The sequence below is a fragment of the Microcebus murinus genome, chromosome 25, assembly GCF_040939455.1.
Source record: "Microcebus murinus isolate Inina chromosome 25, M.murinus_Inina_mat1.0, whole genome shotgun sequence".
Taxonomy (NCBI): Eukaryota; Metazoa; Chordata; class Mammalia; order Primates; family Cheirogaleidae; genus Microcebus; species Microcebus murinus.
The window spans coordinates 9,214,268-9,232,117 of NC_134128.1; positions in this window are offsets into that span (position 1 = coordinate 9,214,268).

Sequence of the window (17,850 nt, forward strand, 5' to 3'; positions counted from 1 at the left end):
TCGCACAAACAACTGTGCTCAAACTACAGAGGCTGGACTTTGAAACTCTGTCATCCACTGTATTCACCAGACCTTGCACCAACTCACTACCACCTTCTTCCAGGCTTTGGACCACTTCTGGCAAGGAAAAATATTCAATTCTCAACAAGCTGTAGGAAACACGTTTCATGACTTCATCTCCACTTGTTTTCCAGGCTTCTTCCCTGCTAGAATAAATAGGTACTGTTAAGATGGCAAAACTTGTTGATAGTTTAGGTGTGTACTTTGATGAATTGTACTGCTTCTCATTTACGATATAATAAACTAAACTTTTGATTCGAAGTTGGACATTTCATATTTAATGACCTAACAATTTCTATTGCAACTATCAACTCTGCTGTTGTGTTGCAGAAGCATCCACAGACAATAGGCAAGTGAACAGGCGTGTTTCAACAGAACACTCAGGCAGCAGGCTGGATTTGCTCTTTGGTTGTAGTTTTCTAACCCTTGGTCTACACCCAGCATATCAAAATTAAACTAAGGAAAATATATTTTCAGTGAACTGCATAACCGAAGGGTCTATTTCATTGCTCAAAGGGGTTCAAATTCCGTTACGGGTTTCCTAAAGGCCAAAGCGAAGAGGAAAACCAGGCTTATGTCTAAAAAAAAATCACACTTGCATGAGATTCATATACACGGGTTGCTCTGGGCAAGTTCTAGTATTGTGGCTGTGATAATCTTCTAAAGGCCCTGAGAAAGGGGACATTATGTGATATGAGAGACAGAGTCCACAGCATGCTATTTTCAATAGCCAGTTTCAGTTAGCTGCTGTGAAGCACCCCTGTAAGTGAGTTGCCCTTCTCATGCCCAACTTCCAGAAGGTGTAAGGATTCCCCTGTACCTACAAGGCCCTCATTCCACAGGTGCAACTGGGTTCCTGCTCTTTCTTTCAGGTTTGGGACCAATCAGGTCCCAATTACTGCCCCTATTACAAAATATAAAAGGAAGTCAGATGGCAATTATTTTTTCATGTCTTGTTCTACCTTTGCCCCATTGATTACTGGTGTCATATTGATTACCATTTATTTAATGGTTTCTAGGTGCCAGGAACTTGGCTAATCACTCTGTGTGCATTATCTCATTTAATTCTCACACCCCTATGGGGATAAATTCTATCATTATTTTCAATTTTCAGATGAGAAAATTGAGACTCAGATTGGTAGTCCCTCCAGAATCATCCACATAGTTTATGGATATGACCATATGATCTCTTTTTTTTTTTTTTTTAAATTTTGAGACCAAGTCTTATTCTGTTGCCCTGGCTGGAGTGCAGCGGCATCCTCATAGCTTACCACAGCCTCAAACTCCTGGGCTCAAGCGATCCTCCTGCTTCAGCCTCCCAAGGAGCTGGGAGGATTCTGAGCAGGATTCCAAGGCTAGGTAGGAGTCCTAAAAGCTGAAAAGCCACAACCAGAAGGCGCTTGCTACTGAGCCCAGCTAATTTTTTCTCTTTTTAGTAGAGATGGGGGTCTCATTCTTGCTCAGGCTGGTCTCGAACTCTTGAGCTCAAGCAATCCTCCCACCTTGGCCTCCTATCTATCTCTTAACCAAAACTCTTAACTCCTCACCATCTCTCTGAAGGGAATTCTAATGACTTCCTTGATCCCTGGGGTTGATGTGCCCATGCTCACTTCCTGGTCTTTTTCATGATTTCCTGGATGCCAGTGCTTATGTGGTTGCTTCTGGTTGTGGCTTTTCAGCTTTTCAGACTCCTAACTAGCATTGGAATCCTGCTCAGATGCCCATCTTAACTCCTTGGATCGTGATCCTTTCAAAAAGCCTCTGGTAGCACCCTCTGCCTTGCCCACCACCTTTCTCTTGGCCACGCTTGTCACTATTGTTACCTCCACTCCAGTGTGAACAAACATGGAATCTTTAGTTCACGTACAGTTTCTACCATCTTTATAGCTGTGGTCCAAATACAGTCTGCTAAAGGCTAGACATAGTAAAGCCATGTTCAACCTCGTGGTGACCCATGCAAGACGACATATGTAATAACAATATCTTTCTCAATTTGGCAGTTCTCTTCAGATATAATATCAATGGAGACTTTTATCATAACATTGGTAGCTTGGCCATGCCCCATGAATGGAGAATGTTAGTTATTTTCCATGACCAGCTCTGGGCTACAAAGAATGTTATTAAATAAACCATTGAAGATAAAAAGATTCTTGAAATGGCAAGTGTTTTCAGATCCCAGGGATGGAAACCAAATATGCTGTTCACATTGCAGACATGTATAACCTATTGGACTATTTCGAGATCACAATAGAATGAAATCAGTGACTAAGAGAATAGAAAATAAGACCCATTCATTCATCTAGCCATAGATTGGCTGAGAGTGAGCCAAGGTCATAGCTGGGGAGGTAAACTGAGGGCCAAGTCTAAAGAGAGGGGAAACCAGAAATGGAAGAATGAGCGATGGTATAAAAAGCTAGAAGGCCTGAGCACTGCATGGAATGTGGCCCAAGGAAAGGGTCAGGGTGAGAAGTTCAAAATTAAGGCCCCAGACAGTGGAAGCACTAAATTCTTGGGGTCCAGCTTGGCTGTTTAGAGCACAGGCACCCGGCGTGGCATGGTGACTCAGTGGCCCCTGAATGGGATGACTCACAAATCCCAAGAGTTACTCCTTTGCTATGTTGTATCTTACTTAGTTCTTAACAGGATCTAAAATCTCATTATAATATTAAATAATAACTTTAGACACTTCCTAGATGTAGGACAGCTAATCTTGAAAAAATTTCAGAACAGCCTTATAAGTTGTACCCATCGTCTGCTGGTTAATGGTACCCTTTTGTAATGAGTCTGTTCTTCAAAATGCAGAAAATTAAAATAGTCCTTTTCATATGCAAACTTAAACTTTAAATAACATCATAGTGACTAGGTTAGGATGGTGCTTTATAATGCAAAATGCTCAATCAGTTCACTAAAAAACAGGATAAAAAAAGTCATAACCTAGTGTGACATTTGTTAATCTGATACAAAATACAGTAGAATTTTGAAGCCCAGAGTGCTGGTAGACCAGTTGGCTTGTATGTGATGGGTGGTGCTGGTAGACCAGTTGGCTTGGTTGTGACACTAGTGACATCCCTTTATTAGTATAGCTCTTAGGAAGCTGTGTCAGGGAAAGTGAGGAAACCTCCCTAAGCCCTTTAGGGGAAAACTTCTTCGGAGTAGAACCAAGTTTGGCAAGTCTCTGAGGTCTGGAGTGAAATACAATAAAATTTGCATTTATATAGCACTCCTTATGCTCTTGCTTTATATGTGCTATCCATATTAAATAAAAACACAATTAAGAGTTAGTTCTAAAATACCAGGTCAAACATATCAAACAAAATCAGGAATGGCAATTAGTGCTAGAATACCAGAACAAACAGATGGCTATTGAGTTTGGAGTTAAGGAGAGAAATAGGATGTGCCTCCCGCATATCAATGGGGGAGTGATCTGGAGCTTGGGCTGCCGGGGGCTGGGAGGTTGGAGCCGAGTTGGGATGGTGCTCAGGCCCGGGCAGAGGAATTATCAGAAATAACAAAGATTCAGTGCAGCTAACATTAGCGGCCACACACCCTATGCCGAAGACCATGCCCTGTGCCAAGGATCCAAAGATAACCAGACTCGAATTCCATCTTCGAGCTGCGTAGAGTCCACTTTAAAGGAAGGAAGCGTGTGTGCAGCCACTCGGGGGACCTCCCCTATTTGTGGCAATCTAAGACTTTTTCTAAGCGTAACAATAAGCCCATGCTGCGCTCCCTAAAAGCTGAAAAGAAATTAAACTCAGGTCCCTTAACATGTCTCATGTCTGTTCTGAAATCCCAAAAGCTCTGAAAACTGAAAAGATTTTCTAAGATAGAGCTGAAACTTTAAAGTCTTCATCTATCCCACTTGGTGTAAATATTCGTATGATTCATGCAGAAATATTCACATGCTTGATTGTGGGGTCTTACCCCAGACTCTGCGGGGTGTGTTACATCTGCTGTAATATGGTAGTGTACTCTGTTACCTTTCTAAAATCCAAAAAAAAAAAAAGGCTTGAATTCGGGAACACATCATAGTCCAAAGTGTTTGGATAAAGGGTAGGACCTGGCATGAAATGGCCTCTCCTTAGCTTCTGGTTTGCTCACTACATACCCCCTATTCATTCAATATCTGGCTTTGTGCCTACGGCTCAAATTTCTCTCATCCATGAAATTTCTCTCATCGATGCTTCTTTTTGCTTGATTCCATAGCTATAGTATTATTTTTCCTTGCTTCTTATTGATCTGGGGGTTCCAGCATGGCTTCCCCGTCTTTGTTTGACTTCATTCCATGACACCGTGGAATCTAAACTTCCCTCCATCCTTCCTAACCAAACCGCTGTTTTGTTGGTCTGCACCTTTCCTTAGATCAGCGCTCCCAATGGGGCTCTCTCTCTCTCATTGTGGGTACCAATAAATATTTGCAATGAAGGAATTCCCCAAGGCTGGGATCTCTGCTCTTCCCACCAGTGGCTCTCTCCCCTGGAGTTCTCATCCATCTCCAGCTGTCCCTGCCAGGGAGGCGCCTAAATCTACATATTCAGGTGAGACTTGTCACTGGCATTCCTTTCCTATTGTTGCAGTTGTTTACTGATCTCTTTAGCTAACGTCTTGCTAGCACCTCATTTCCAACATCTCCCTGCAAAAGCCACACACACACACAATCACACACACACAATCACACACTTCTCTCTTTGTGACTGGGTAGAAGCTGGGAGAATGGTTGTGAGACAGAAGGAGGGAGATTTTTTTTTTTTTTACTGTATCTTTTGATTGTTGTACAACAAATGCTTCTGCATGCATTACTTAAAAAGAAAATAATTTATTTTTCAAAAAGAAAAGTTGTATGACCTTCTGCAAAAGACAAAACTATGGAGATAGTGAAAAGACAGGTGGGGATGAGGGGTTTCCCAGTAGGTGGAGTGCAGAGGACTTTTAGGGCCGTGGAGTTGCACTGTGGGTGCATGCGTGTCATCAGGCATTTGTCCAAACCCACAGAATGTGCAACACAGAGGAAAACATCCAAGATCAACTATGGACTCTGGGTGCTAATGATGTGTTGAGGTAGGTGCATCGATTGTAGCAAATGTCCCTGCATGCGTGTGTGACGTTGGGATGTCCTGATGGGGACAATGAGTGTGTGTGTTGGGGGATGGGCAAAATCATTTGCACATTTCACTTGATTTTCTGCTCTAAAAAATAGGTAGTTTCCTAATGAAAAAACAAAGAAAAGAAAAGAGCTTGCACTGAGCCCGGTGCTTGGGGTTTGTACTGGAGACTGTGTTTAGACTAAGTAGAGTTAGTGAAGACAAATTGATTATTCCTAAAAGGAAGAAATATTCTGTCCTCCCACCCAGGCTGGAGCCCCTTGCTCACTGCTCCGGGTCTAGTGAGTTTCAGGCCTTCCCACCTTCCTTTGGAGGAACACATGTGGGTTTCTGCCATGGCGTCCCGGGTCAGGCCTTCTTCAGCGCATGCCTGGAATCCTCAGACAGTCGCCTGAATATCTGGACATTTCTGCCTCTTTCACTACCACCCTGTACAATATTGCCAGGTTAAAATGCATTTCTTCATGTCACTCAAAAAAGCCACAGTGCCCTTTACATGAAGTCTTGGCCTCTTTCTTGACTCCAGGGGAACCTCAGCTCACCATCCACACCTTCTTGCCCCAGTCTCTCCGCCTTGTCCTGATACTATGTCCCAAATTTTTACTGGAACACAGCGCTCCCCCCCTCCCCCATGCCCTGTCCCCGTCTGCTTCATGCACCTCTCCAGCCTGGAATTTCTAGAATCTTCCTCCGCATTCATTGCTCTCCATCCCAGATACAACTCCTGTAGGGACTTAGAATTATTTTGTTCTTCTAGGGCCTAGGGCAGTGCTATAAACATAAACATTTAACACTTCGATCATTTTGGTTTGCTGTCCCTGGGCGCCTGTGGTGATGGACTTTATGCATAGAATTGAGAACTGCACTCACGGAGGGGACAGTCGTGTGACTTCCGCCTGCGTGTCCCGGAGCTCAGGCTGGCTCCATTTTGCCAAAGGGGCGTCACAGGGGTTCATGCTCGGACTGGAACAAACCCTGGAAAGACCCCATGTGACCCTAAACTGTAAGGTCATCTTGAGTTCCCAGCAACCTCAATCAGAAGGGCATTTCAAAACTGGCTCTTTCTAGGAGGGTCTTTAGGGGACTTTGTGGCTTCTCTAGAGAGGCAGAGGAGGTTTAGAGGTTGAGAAATCTCTGATAATAAATAAATAATACAATTAACCTCTCTGAATTTCGGTCCATGGCTGTTTGTAGGAAATGGATTTGACACTTGCCTTCATGTCTTTTCATAACTCTTATGCAGCTCAATGGGGGCAAGAACATGGACGAATCATATAGACCAGGTGTGAGTGAATTACAGCCCACGGGCCATATCCGGCCTGCTGCATGTTTGTGTACAGCCCACAGACTAAGAATGGCTGTTACATTTTTAAATTGTTGAAAAAAAAGAGAAGATGTTGCGACATGTGAACATCACATGAAGTTCAAATCTCTGTGCCCACAAATAAAGTTTTATTGGAACACGGCCACGCTGATTTGTCTAGTTATTTATTGTCTATGGCTGCCCCTGTGCTACCACGGCAGAGCTGGGAGGGTGCCACAGAGACTGAATGGTCTGCAAAGCCTAAATGTTAACTAACTGGCCCAGGACAGAAGAAGTTTGCCCCCCTCTGATAGGAGCTATAGGGTACAGTACACACAAAAGACATGCTTAGCTTTGCTATGATCTTTCTAATGGAGCTGGGGCTTTGAGTTACTTAATTGCCAGGGCCCTGGAGGTGCCCTTCACGGAGAATACAATGGGCACAGTGCCCCCTGGAGGCGGCCTTGGATTTGCAGCAGCCCTGTGTGTGGTGGAAAGCAAGGAGGCGGCCCGATTCTGCTTCTTTCCCCTTCTCTCTCTCTTTTTTTGAGACATGGTCTCCCTCTGTTGCCCAGGCTGGAGTGCAGTGGTACGATCAATGCTCACTGTAACTTCAAACTCCAGGACTCAAATGATCCTCTAGCCTCAGCCTCCCGAGTAGCTGGCACTAGAGTTGTGTGCCACCATGCCCAGTTAATTTTATACTTTTTTGTCAAGATGGGATCTTACTGTGTTGTCCAGGCTGGTCTCAATCTCCTGGCTTCCAGTGATCCTCTCTCCTTGGCTTCACAAAGCACTGGGATAACAGGTGTGAGCCCAGACCAGTTCTTTACAGAGAGCTTGTTGGCACCCACTGAGTAGCACACCCATCCTCTGAGACCGTAGATTCTGTCCCAACCAACCAGAGTATTCCCTTGCTGTGTGACTCTGGGCACAGACTTAACCTTGCTAAGCTCCAGTTCTCTCATCAGTCAAAGGGGAATGATGATAGGATCAGTAACACTGTCACGTGGGTGAGTGGGACAAAACCTGCAGTCAGTTCCTGTCCTTACCCAACGCACAGTAACCACTACCTCATTGTCACCAACTGCCACACACTGCCTCCTACTTTTTCTTTTAGCTCTAGCGAACAATTCTTCTGAGCCTTTCCATGTTAACAAAGTCTGCCTGGGCTGTCTTTATGGTCTTGTCCACTGGTTTGATGAAAGCCTTTTTTTTTTCTTGAGACAGGATCTTGCCCTGTTGCCCAGGCTGGAGTGCAGTGGCATGATTATAGCTCACTGCAGCCTCCAACTCCTGGGCTCAAGTGATCCTCCCCACCTCAGCCTCAGCTGGGACTATAGGCATGTGCCACCATGCCTGGATAATTTTTCTATTTTTTGTAGAGACAAGGGTCTTGTTATGTTACCCAGGCTAATCTCAAACTCCTGGCCTCAAGCAATCCTCCCACCTCAGCCTCCCAAAGTGCTGGGATTATAGGTGTGAGCCATAATGCCCAGCCAAAAGCCATTTTTTAAGACCTAGTTCAAGGCTGCTTTCTTGAGGGGCTCTAATTCCTTTCACCAGCCCTAATGGCTCAGGTAGCACTCATTTCATGGAGCTTTTAATGATACTACCCTCACATTCATCGATTGTTCTGTGTGTGAGCCTTAACCTTTTTGTCTACACTCCCAGCCCCACTGTGCTGAGACAGATATTGTCTACATAGGGCGGTAGAAAAAGCGTGGGCTTCTTAATCTGAAAGACCGGGGTGTAAATTCAGAGTCTACACTTGACTAACTGTGTTCTTCGGCATGTTATTTAAACTCACAAAACCTCCATGATTTCTTCTGTAAAATAGGAACAGTGAATTTTTTCCTTATAAGTTGCTGTGAAAATTCCCCTGGCTCCAAGCCTGGCTCCTAGTTATTTAACTCTTTTTTGCACTTTTCATGGGGGTTTGCACTCCTGACCTGCTCTCTAGAAACCAGTTGGGTCGATTTCTATCTCACATTGTAGGAGGCAAGGCCAATATAAATTTCCCCAGCCTCCTAAGCAGCAGTGCTGTCTACCCCAGGGCCACTGACCTCCACGTGTGCTCACTGTCATTTGGGGCTTCAGCTGTGAGGTCTCTAAAGCTAGAGGCAGGTCCTGCCTTCCAGAGGCTGAACATCTAATAGAAGACGAGAGACACTGTTTCTTTAACTATGTATAATATGCTGTGTGTATAATGTGACCAGGACCCCAGACCAGTATTCTGTGGGACTGGTTGGTTCTTGTCCTACAAGTGCTCACAGTCTAGGAGGGCCACAAAAAACCTTGTGCAACCGTCTGAAAGAGGAGTCAGGTTTGGAGCCAAACGATGTTAGAGGCAACAAACAAATTCCATAGACCACAGGGGAGGGTCGTGTGCATAAGCCATTCCCCAGGTATCTGTCAAAGATTAGCCTGTGCAGGTGGAATGTTCTAGAATCAAGAGTTCGGGTGTGGAGAGTTTGTCTCGGGCAGTGGTTCTCAACCTTAGCTGCACATTGGCATCACCTGGGGAGCTTAGAAACCAAACCAACTGACCGGCCGACCAACAAAACCAAACCCAACCCTACTGGTGCGGCCCCACTCTGCACTGTCCCCAGCTAATTGCTCTGGGGCAGCCTGGGCCTTGGGGTCTTCCAATGCCCCAACAGCACTTTCTGCGATGATGGAAACGTCCAATACTGTGGCCCCTAGTCCCACTTGGACAGCGAGTCCTTGAGATGTGGTTAGTCCGACTGAGGAGCTGAATTTTAATTTTAATTCATTGAAATTTAGTGTTGGAAGGCAAAGCAGTGGAGCCCAGTGGAGGCTCAATGGAGGAGAATTTGGGGGGTTGAGGGTGGGGTGGCTGGCGGAGGATGGCAGCTCAGAGCCGCCCAGCCCACCGATCGCCCAGCCTGCGTCTGTGGGGGTTTCGGTGACGTCCCTGCCGCATTTAGAGGACACGAGTTCACCTTATTTGCATGTGGATCTTTCCTGGAGACATCAGGACAAGACACAGGCCCTGCGGAGTCTGTGGCAGCGTGGAGGGGCACCTTTAGACCTGAACCCAGGGTGGGGACGGGGGTCGGAGTTGCCCAGAAGGAAGTCGCCTGTCCTGTGAAGCTGCCCTCTGAGAGAGGCTGCCGAGAACCAGACGTTTGGCGGTGCCCAGAACGTCTTCCCATGGCCGGCAGGACAAGATCATCACTGAGGCAAAGAAACACACTGTAACCAAAATGTCTAAAAAAAAAAAAAAAATTGTTAATGGGAGGGGAACACGTGGAAGGGGGGAGAAGGGGAAGGGTAGGTACTTTCGTGGTGGGTGCAGGGCACACCACTTAAAGACTGGACACGCTTGAAGCTCTGGCAGAGCGGGGTGGGGAGGGGGGGCAGGGACAAGATATGTAACCCTAACAATATTTGTACCCACAGAATTTGAGAAAAATAAAATAAAATTAAAAAAAACATGCAAGTTGATGACAACGGCTTCCAGCCCCTAACCCCGTCTCCAGTCTCTGAGGTGCCTGCAGGCACCTTCTGTGATATGAAAAAGGGCTCACCCAGAGACAGTAACTGGTGCCAGCCTTGGGTCCTCTTTGATGCTGGTGGAACGCATGCGCGATCACATCAGTACATGGATGGGCGAAGAGCAGATAGAATGTGAGGGTGGGGCTTATTCTGCTTAGTGCGGACAGAACTGTTCTACACAGAGATCTGTGTGAAATATTAGGCACATTGGCCCCAGGCCATGTACCTGTAAGGCCACGGGCAATAAGTTTTGATCGGCAAACTGCCAAATTCTCCTTGGTGCTCAGTTTTGGTGAGAAGAGGCTTTCCTGAAGAAGGGGTGGAAGATTTATAGCAAGTGACATGAGTCTCGTGGCAAGGACTTGAAAAGCCACTCCAGGGCCACACTGGGGCACGGTAGCTTGGGGGTTGTGGTGGAATGAAGGTTTTCTTGTTTTTTTTTGCGGTGTGGATCAACCTCACGACAGCAGAGTCTCAGTTGGACCGAGAGCACACCCAGGAAAAAGATTCCAGGTTTTTACAAGCCCAGAAGGGTGGTGAGGTCTGTGCTAGTTTAGGTTCTCCAAAAGCAGACAGGCACAGGGGTGCAAGTAGTTTTCTGGGAGGTGATCTCAGGCGACACTCTGAAGGAGAGAGGAATTGAGAAAGAGAGGGCAGGAAAGCCAGTAGATGGTATCTAATGAGTGGGTTACCACTGAGCAACTGGGCTCACTCCGCTAGGAACCCTCCTAGAGACTGCATTGGGAATCATCTCACCTTAAGTGTGGAGGTGGGGACATTTATCCAGATCCAATGGTTGAGGGTTGCTCCTGCTCCTCTATCTCCGAGCCTGAGATAGAGAATGCCCCTCAGGAAGAGAGACACAGAAAGCCAGTGTCTACATTAAAAGCTTACAATGGCTTAAAACACAGGTGTTTGTTATCTTATAGTTTCCATGGGCCAAGAATCTGGGCATGACTTAGCTGAGAGATGTTCTGCTTCAAGGTCTCATGAGGCTGCAACAAAGGTGTTGAGCAGGGCAGGGGTCTCATCTGAAGGCTAAGCTGAGGACGGGTCCATTTCTAAACTTACATGCTTGTGGGGAGGGTTTCCAGTTGACCCTTGAATAACATGAGCTTGAACTACACAGGACCACTTATGAGTGGATTTTCTTCCAACCCTGAGACAGCAAGACCCACCCCTCCTCCTCCTCCTCCGCCTACTCAACGTGAAGATGATGAGGATGAAGACCTTTATCATGATCCATTTCCACTTAAGGAATAGGAAATACATTTTCTCTTTCTTACAATTTTCTTACTAACACTTTCATTTCTCTAGCTTGCTATATTTGTAAGAATACAATATATGATACAGACAGCATACAAAATATGTGTTCATCGACTGTTTATGTTATCAGTAAGGCTGCCAGTCAACAGTAGGCTATTAGTAGTTAAGTTTTGGGGTAATCAAAAGTCATACTTGGATTTTCCACTGTGGAAGGTGTCAGCACTCCTGACCCCTGTGTAGTAGGGGTCAAATGTGTTTCCTCCAGGACTGTTGGACCGAGAGCCTTCACCCCTTGCTGACTGTTGGCTGGATCTTTCTTGTCAGTGAAATGCTGGGCATTAAGGGAGATTTTATCTTGCAGTTTTATGGTAGGATGACCATAACGGATATACTAACAATAACTTCCAGCATAAATGCATACTGAATTGTCAAGGGAAGAGGAAGATATAGGATAGTAAAAGCAACAATGACTTCACAGTTGTCACACTGTACTTTCACTTCCATGATCTCACTGATTTTTTCAAAATTATATTGCAAGGGAGCTATATACCCAATTTGTAAATGCAAAAAGCCATGTATAGAGATTGCCCAAATGTCACATAGCTATCAACTGGAAGATCTGGAAAAAGAGCCCTGGCATTTTGCTTTATACTCATTCATTTATTAATTTGTTTTTTTAGAGACAGAGTCTTGCTCTGTCATCTGGGCTGGACTGCAGTGATTATAGATCACTACAGCCTCGAACTCCTGGCCTCAAGCAATCCTCCTACCTCGGCCTCCCAAAGTGCTGGGATTACAGGCATGAGCCGCTATGCCTGGCTTATTTATTTTTGACGCTTAAAACTTATTTATATTTAAGGTATACAATGTGATGTTTTGATACATATATACTATGAAGAGATTACCACAATTTATCTATAACCTCATATTTAATAGTTACTATTTTTTGTGTGTGGAAGGAACATTTAAGATCTATTCTCTTAGCAGTTTCATGTATATAAACTTATTAACAGTTACCTAAGAACAGTTACTTAACAACAGTTACCATGTTGTACATTAAATCTCCAGAACTTATTTATGTTATAACTGAAATGTTGTATCCTTTGACCAAAATCTCTCCATTTCCTCCCAGCATCCCAATCCCAGCAACCACTTTTCTAGTCTCTGCTTCCATGAGTTTGACTTTAGATTCCACATATAAGTGAGATCATGCAGTATTTGTCTTTCTGTGTCTGGCTTATTTCACTTAACATAATGTACTCCAGGTTCATCCATGTTGCAAATGGCAGGATCTCCTTTTTACAGGCTGAATAATATTCCATTGTGTATATATACACCACATTTTCCTTATCTATTCATTGGTTGATGGACTTTTAGGTTGTTTCCATGTCTTGGCTATTGTGAACAATGCCGAGTTGGGCATAGGAGTGCAGATATTGCTTTGAGATACTGATTTCAATTCCTTTGGATATAGCCCCAGCAATGGGATTGCTGGATTATATGGTAGTTGTAGTTTTAGTTTTTTGAGGAACTTCCACACTGTTTTTCATAATGGCTGTACCAATTACAATCCTAACCAACCGTGTACAAGGAGAACCCTGGTTTTTAGCCTCCAAATTTTGCACACTTTCAGTTGCATGTTCTACTGTTTTTAATGGAATGACTTACTCGTTGTATGAATTATTCAGTCCTTGACAAATCCTTATGCAGAGCCCACTAAGACAGTGGGAAGTACAAGGTATAAAAAGGAGTTGAAAGACTTTCCCCTCAAGGATTTCATGACCTTTGGGATGAGATAAGGTCTACACACTAAGCATGTAGAAAAATATGGAAAATATACTCAGATTCTATCAGATAAGATTTCATAATAGACTATAATAGAGCTGTATGAATTTGGAGATGTGCAGCTTAACTGAAGATGCTTAACAGAGGAAACTTCAGTGGTCTACAGTATGTTCAGAGCAATTTAGCACAATTAAGAAATTAATATTTCTCGCCAAGGGATGGCAAAAACTTATAGGAAAGATGCAGTATCATTTATGTCCACCAGATGATGCCACTATTCAGTGGAATTCTAGAGAGTTTTGCTTTGGGGATGCAAGCATAGTTGTGATAAATTTGAGATAATGGCTAGAAAGATATTTTAACTTGTCTCAGACATTAATAATTTTCTTACTGTAATTGTAATGGAGTTCAAACGCATGATCAGGAGAGAATCTGAAAACCAACAAAGAACTACTCAAAATTCTCTTAAGTAAATTCCATTCATAGACTCATTTTTCCTACCTGGGTCTTACCACCTTTTTGTATTTGTTCTGTGCAAGTCAAGCGACTATGAGATTAATAGAAGGTGGCAGATTGCTGGGCCCAGAGACCCAGGCAGGTAGAGAGGACCACTACCTTGGAGGGAAACTTCTTCCTCTATTAGGCATTTACTCTCACTCTATATGCAAATACATTCTCTACGGCAAATCTTGATAAACAACAGCTTCAGCCCAGTGGAAAAGCCAGTGTGTGGACAGCCCGGTGCAATTATATTCAGCATTAATGAGCTGTGGGCTCCACCGTAATGTGTTGATATTTAGTAATCTTTGATAATGAAAGAGAACATAGCCTTTGAAGTCAAAGTGTTCTGGTGTTCCTGGATATTTCTAACTGTGAACGTTCATTATTTTGTTTGACAAATTGGCCTGCTTTGGAATATTAAAGACCCAGTCTTTAGAGGGCGAAGGAGATGAAAGCCACCACGTGCACTGTGCTCACCGAGAGCGTTTCCCAAGAACCCCAAAGCTCTTATAAAGGTTTTATCTGGGAAATTCCATCTCTGTGAACCTGGCCTCCTCTCTCTGGAGGTGGCTGTGACAGGCATGTTCATCTGTGTTCTCATTTAGGGCTGGAGGGCCCTGAGCCAGCACCTGGAGCTCAGTGTCGCGCTATTGTCATGCACAGCAAGCCCCACTTGGAGGACTGCGGAGGCACCTGGGAGGTCTCATGGAATGCTAGCTGGGAGGAGAATGGGACAAGTGTCCTCTGTTTCTCTGTTGCATCTGGCAGGAACTGGGGGTACCTATGGTACTTCTTTGACATTCGTGTGAGATGCTGAGCTCTGGCAGTGGCCAAAGCACAATTGAGATGTAATGATTACTCAATAATTATGATAGCTAATTAATAATTATCCATTAGGTAATTATGACGTTCTGGGCACCATACAAACTGCTATTGATGTATTATTTTAACTCTTACCAGCACCTTAACAACTGTATGCTGACCCCAATCCACCCCATCTGCTTGTTTGCACAGTCTTGAATTTTGTAGTTTCCAGTCTCTTCTGAGCAGCCACATGCAGTGGGACAGTGGCATGTCGAACACTAGGGCTGAATCACAGCTGGTCTAAGACCAAGCCAGTCCTAGGGCTCTTGTCACCTTTGCCAGGGGCAGGTTTACAGATGTGCATGTAGGCAGGGCCACCACTTGTCGGTGTTCATGGTGAGCATGGCACAAAGGTGCCACGTCCAGGGGCACCACTCACATCGGAGACATATATTAACTTCCGGAAATATTTGGGGGGGCATGAAGATTCTGGCTGAATTATGGAGCAGCTCTGGCCAACAGACCTTTTTGTGATGATGAAAATATTCTTTCCAACGCAACAGCCACGCGTAGCTACTGAGCACTTGGAATGTGGCCAGTACGACTGAGGAACAAATTGAACTTTTAATTTTATTTAATTTTAACTAATTAAAAATTATATTGAAATAGCCTGACGTGGCTACTGGCTGCATCACTGGACAGTGGATTTCTAGTGCATAAATCCACAAGCCCACATCCGCACCCTGCACTGAGAACACGCTGAGGGGAACATTCGAGAACACAGTCACTTCTAAGTTCAAGCAGCAGGGTGTCCTCGAGGCCGTGTCCTATTCGAGGAAGGGACGTCTTTCCCCCGTTTGCACAAAGGCCAAGTGTGGGCCCAACGTGGCCCTGAGAGTGGCCCTCGGCACGCTGGGAGAACAGGGCTTCTGGGAAAACGTTTTTCTCTTCAATTCAGATAAGACACATCAGAAGAAATGGCCCTCCAATCTCTTCCATTGGATGTCACCATTATCTTGCAAGTGTCTGGAATCCTAGCAGCCTTGGTGCTTCCAGCCGGAAGATGAAACCAACACGCAGGGAAGGAAAGTGCAAGACATGCTCAGAGCACTTGAGCCAGACCCATGATGGTCTCAGCTGAGAGGCTGCCCTGATCTGGGACCCAGCGTTACTTGAGATAAAAAAAAAAAAAAAATCTACCCATAAGCCACTGGGTTGGGATTCTCCATTATTTGCAGCTGAAAGCAACTTAATGGCTGCAGGTGTCCTCAAACTACAGCCCGTGGGCCACATGCCGCCCGCTGAGGACATTTATCCAGCCTTCCCGGTATTTTTGCCGCTGCTGCCTGTCCTGCTTAGCAGCTGTCTCATCCTGGGCCCACAGTGCGCATGCGTGGAATGTGCCCCGCACTCTCCAACGGTCTGAGGGACAGTGAACTGGCCCCCTGGTTAAAAAGTTTGAGGACCCCTGGGCTACAGAGACCTACTTTATCTATTGATCCTGTTTACAGATGAGATAACTGAGGCTCGTCCAAGGTCATCAAGCTAGTCCACTGTGGGTTTGGGGTGGGAGTCAAACCCGGGTCTGTCTGACTCTACGATCCATGTTCTTAACCACTGTGTTGCATTATTTTCTTTCTTTTTTGTTCTTTTTAATTTATTACTTTTATTTCTTTTTCTTTCCACAGACAGGGTCTCAGCAATGTTTTCTGTGTTGTATAATTTTCTTTTTTTTCTTTTTGTTACTTTTATTTCTCTCTTTTTTTTTTTTTTCCAGACAGGGCCTCAGCAATGTTTTCTGTGTTGTATCATTTTCTTTTTTTCTTTTTTCTTTTTATTACTTTTATTTTTTCTCTCTCTCTCTTTTTTTTTTCCCCAGACAGGGCCTCAGCAATGTTTTCTGTGTTGCATCATTTTCTGAGTGGATTGCAAATTCCCCACCCTCAAAAGCAACGCATTGCCTTGTGCTCCATGTTCAGTGAGCAGTGTCCGGTTCCTGCTTCCATACTTTCGGTATGGGGTTCTCCGAGCTGGGAGGCAGCTATGCTGGCCTTCTGGGTTCTGTGTTGCGGCCGCCTGTGACCAGGACACCAGCAGCATAGGTGCCCATTTCTCCCTCCCACCCACTGAGGGCTGGCTGAGAAGCACCAACCATGGCTCCCGTGTCTCTGCAAGAGACCTGCAGACCTGATTCTCATTTGAAGGTTATGATTCAAAACTCTCCATCAGGGTCTACAAAGCGTAGACCTGCGAGGGAGAGAAGAGGAGACACGGCAGCAGATCTAAGGGCCCCAGGACAGGCTCAGAGGTCTCAAAAGTTCAGCCCGGTGGCTGGATGTGGGATGGGAGAGGTGGCAACTGACCAGATCCCTCCCCTTCTGACTTTTCTCTCCCTGGGGGTCGAGGGAGACCCATCCTAGAGCTTCAGTGTCCCTGAGCAGAGGACTCGCACCTTCTCATCTCTCCAGTGGCCACTGCTGGGTATTTAAAAGGCGCTTAAACTCCATCAATTGAAAAACTGATCTCAGGATTTTCTCCCTTGTTGAGTCTGAGAGATGCTAACCCCAGCGCTTTCCCGAAGGATTCTGGGCTGTTTGGGAAGAGACACAGCCGCCCACAAAGGGGCACTTCAGGGAGCACAGTTGGGATCCACCGTCAGACTGAGGTTTCTCACGACATCCTCCCAAGCTTAGCCCCTGGGACACACCTGAGGGAGAGCCACACATAGCTGGGTGCATGGCGAGTTGTGGCCTGCCTTGAGCAGGAAGCAAGAGAGACAGGCCCCTACACCTGCCTGGGGTGGGGAGACTAGACAAGGGAGAGTGCCACCATGTCAGATAGCCTGTCTGAATGGGTAAACCTAAAGGGGCTCAGCGACGGAAGACAGCCCATTTTCTGCGTCTCATCACTCACGGCCTGAAGAGATGGAGAGAGAAATAGGAAGTCCCTATAGGAAATAGAAAGATGGTGCCATGGGGTTCTTTTTAACGTGCTCCCAATCCAGTCCTCTTTCAGAATTCAGTCCTCTTCCATCTCAGTGATCGACCCAATGCCCATCCGGAATATAAGCTGGAACCCTGGAGGTCACCGCTGACACCTTGCCCCTGCTGCAGCCCCACCCCGCATCCCATCCATCACCAGGTCTGCTGATTTCATCTTCCAAACACAGTTGAGTCTCATTATTCACCATAGTTTTGTTCTATCCAACTGCTGCCAACACGGAATTAGCAGACGCTGAAGCCCTGCTCCTAGGGGAATTACAGGGTTAGGTGGCTGCGAGCCTCGGGTCACAACGTTTTTGTCAACTCATCAGTACATGACCTTGTTTTACATGTTTATGTTTAAAAATGCCTTATTTCATATATACGGTTGCTTCATTACTATTGAACTCATGGGCGATCACACTGTAATTCACGTCTGAACGAAGCTCATCTAACTCACATAGTTTCTCTATGAGGCACATGGCAACTTTGTGCTTAGGAAGACTAGACAGCACCTCAACACTCC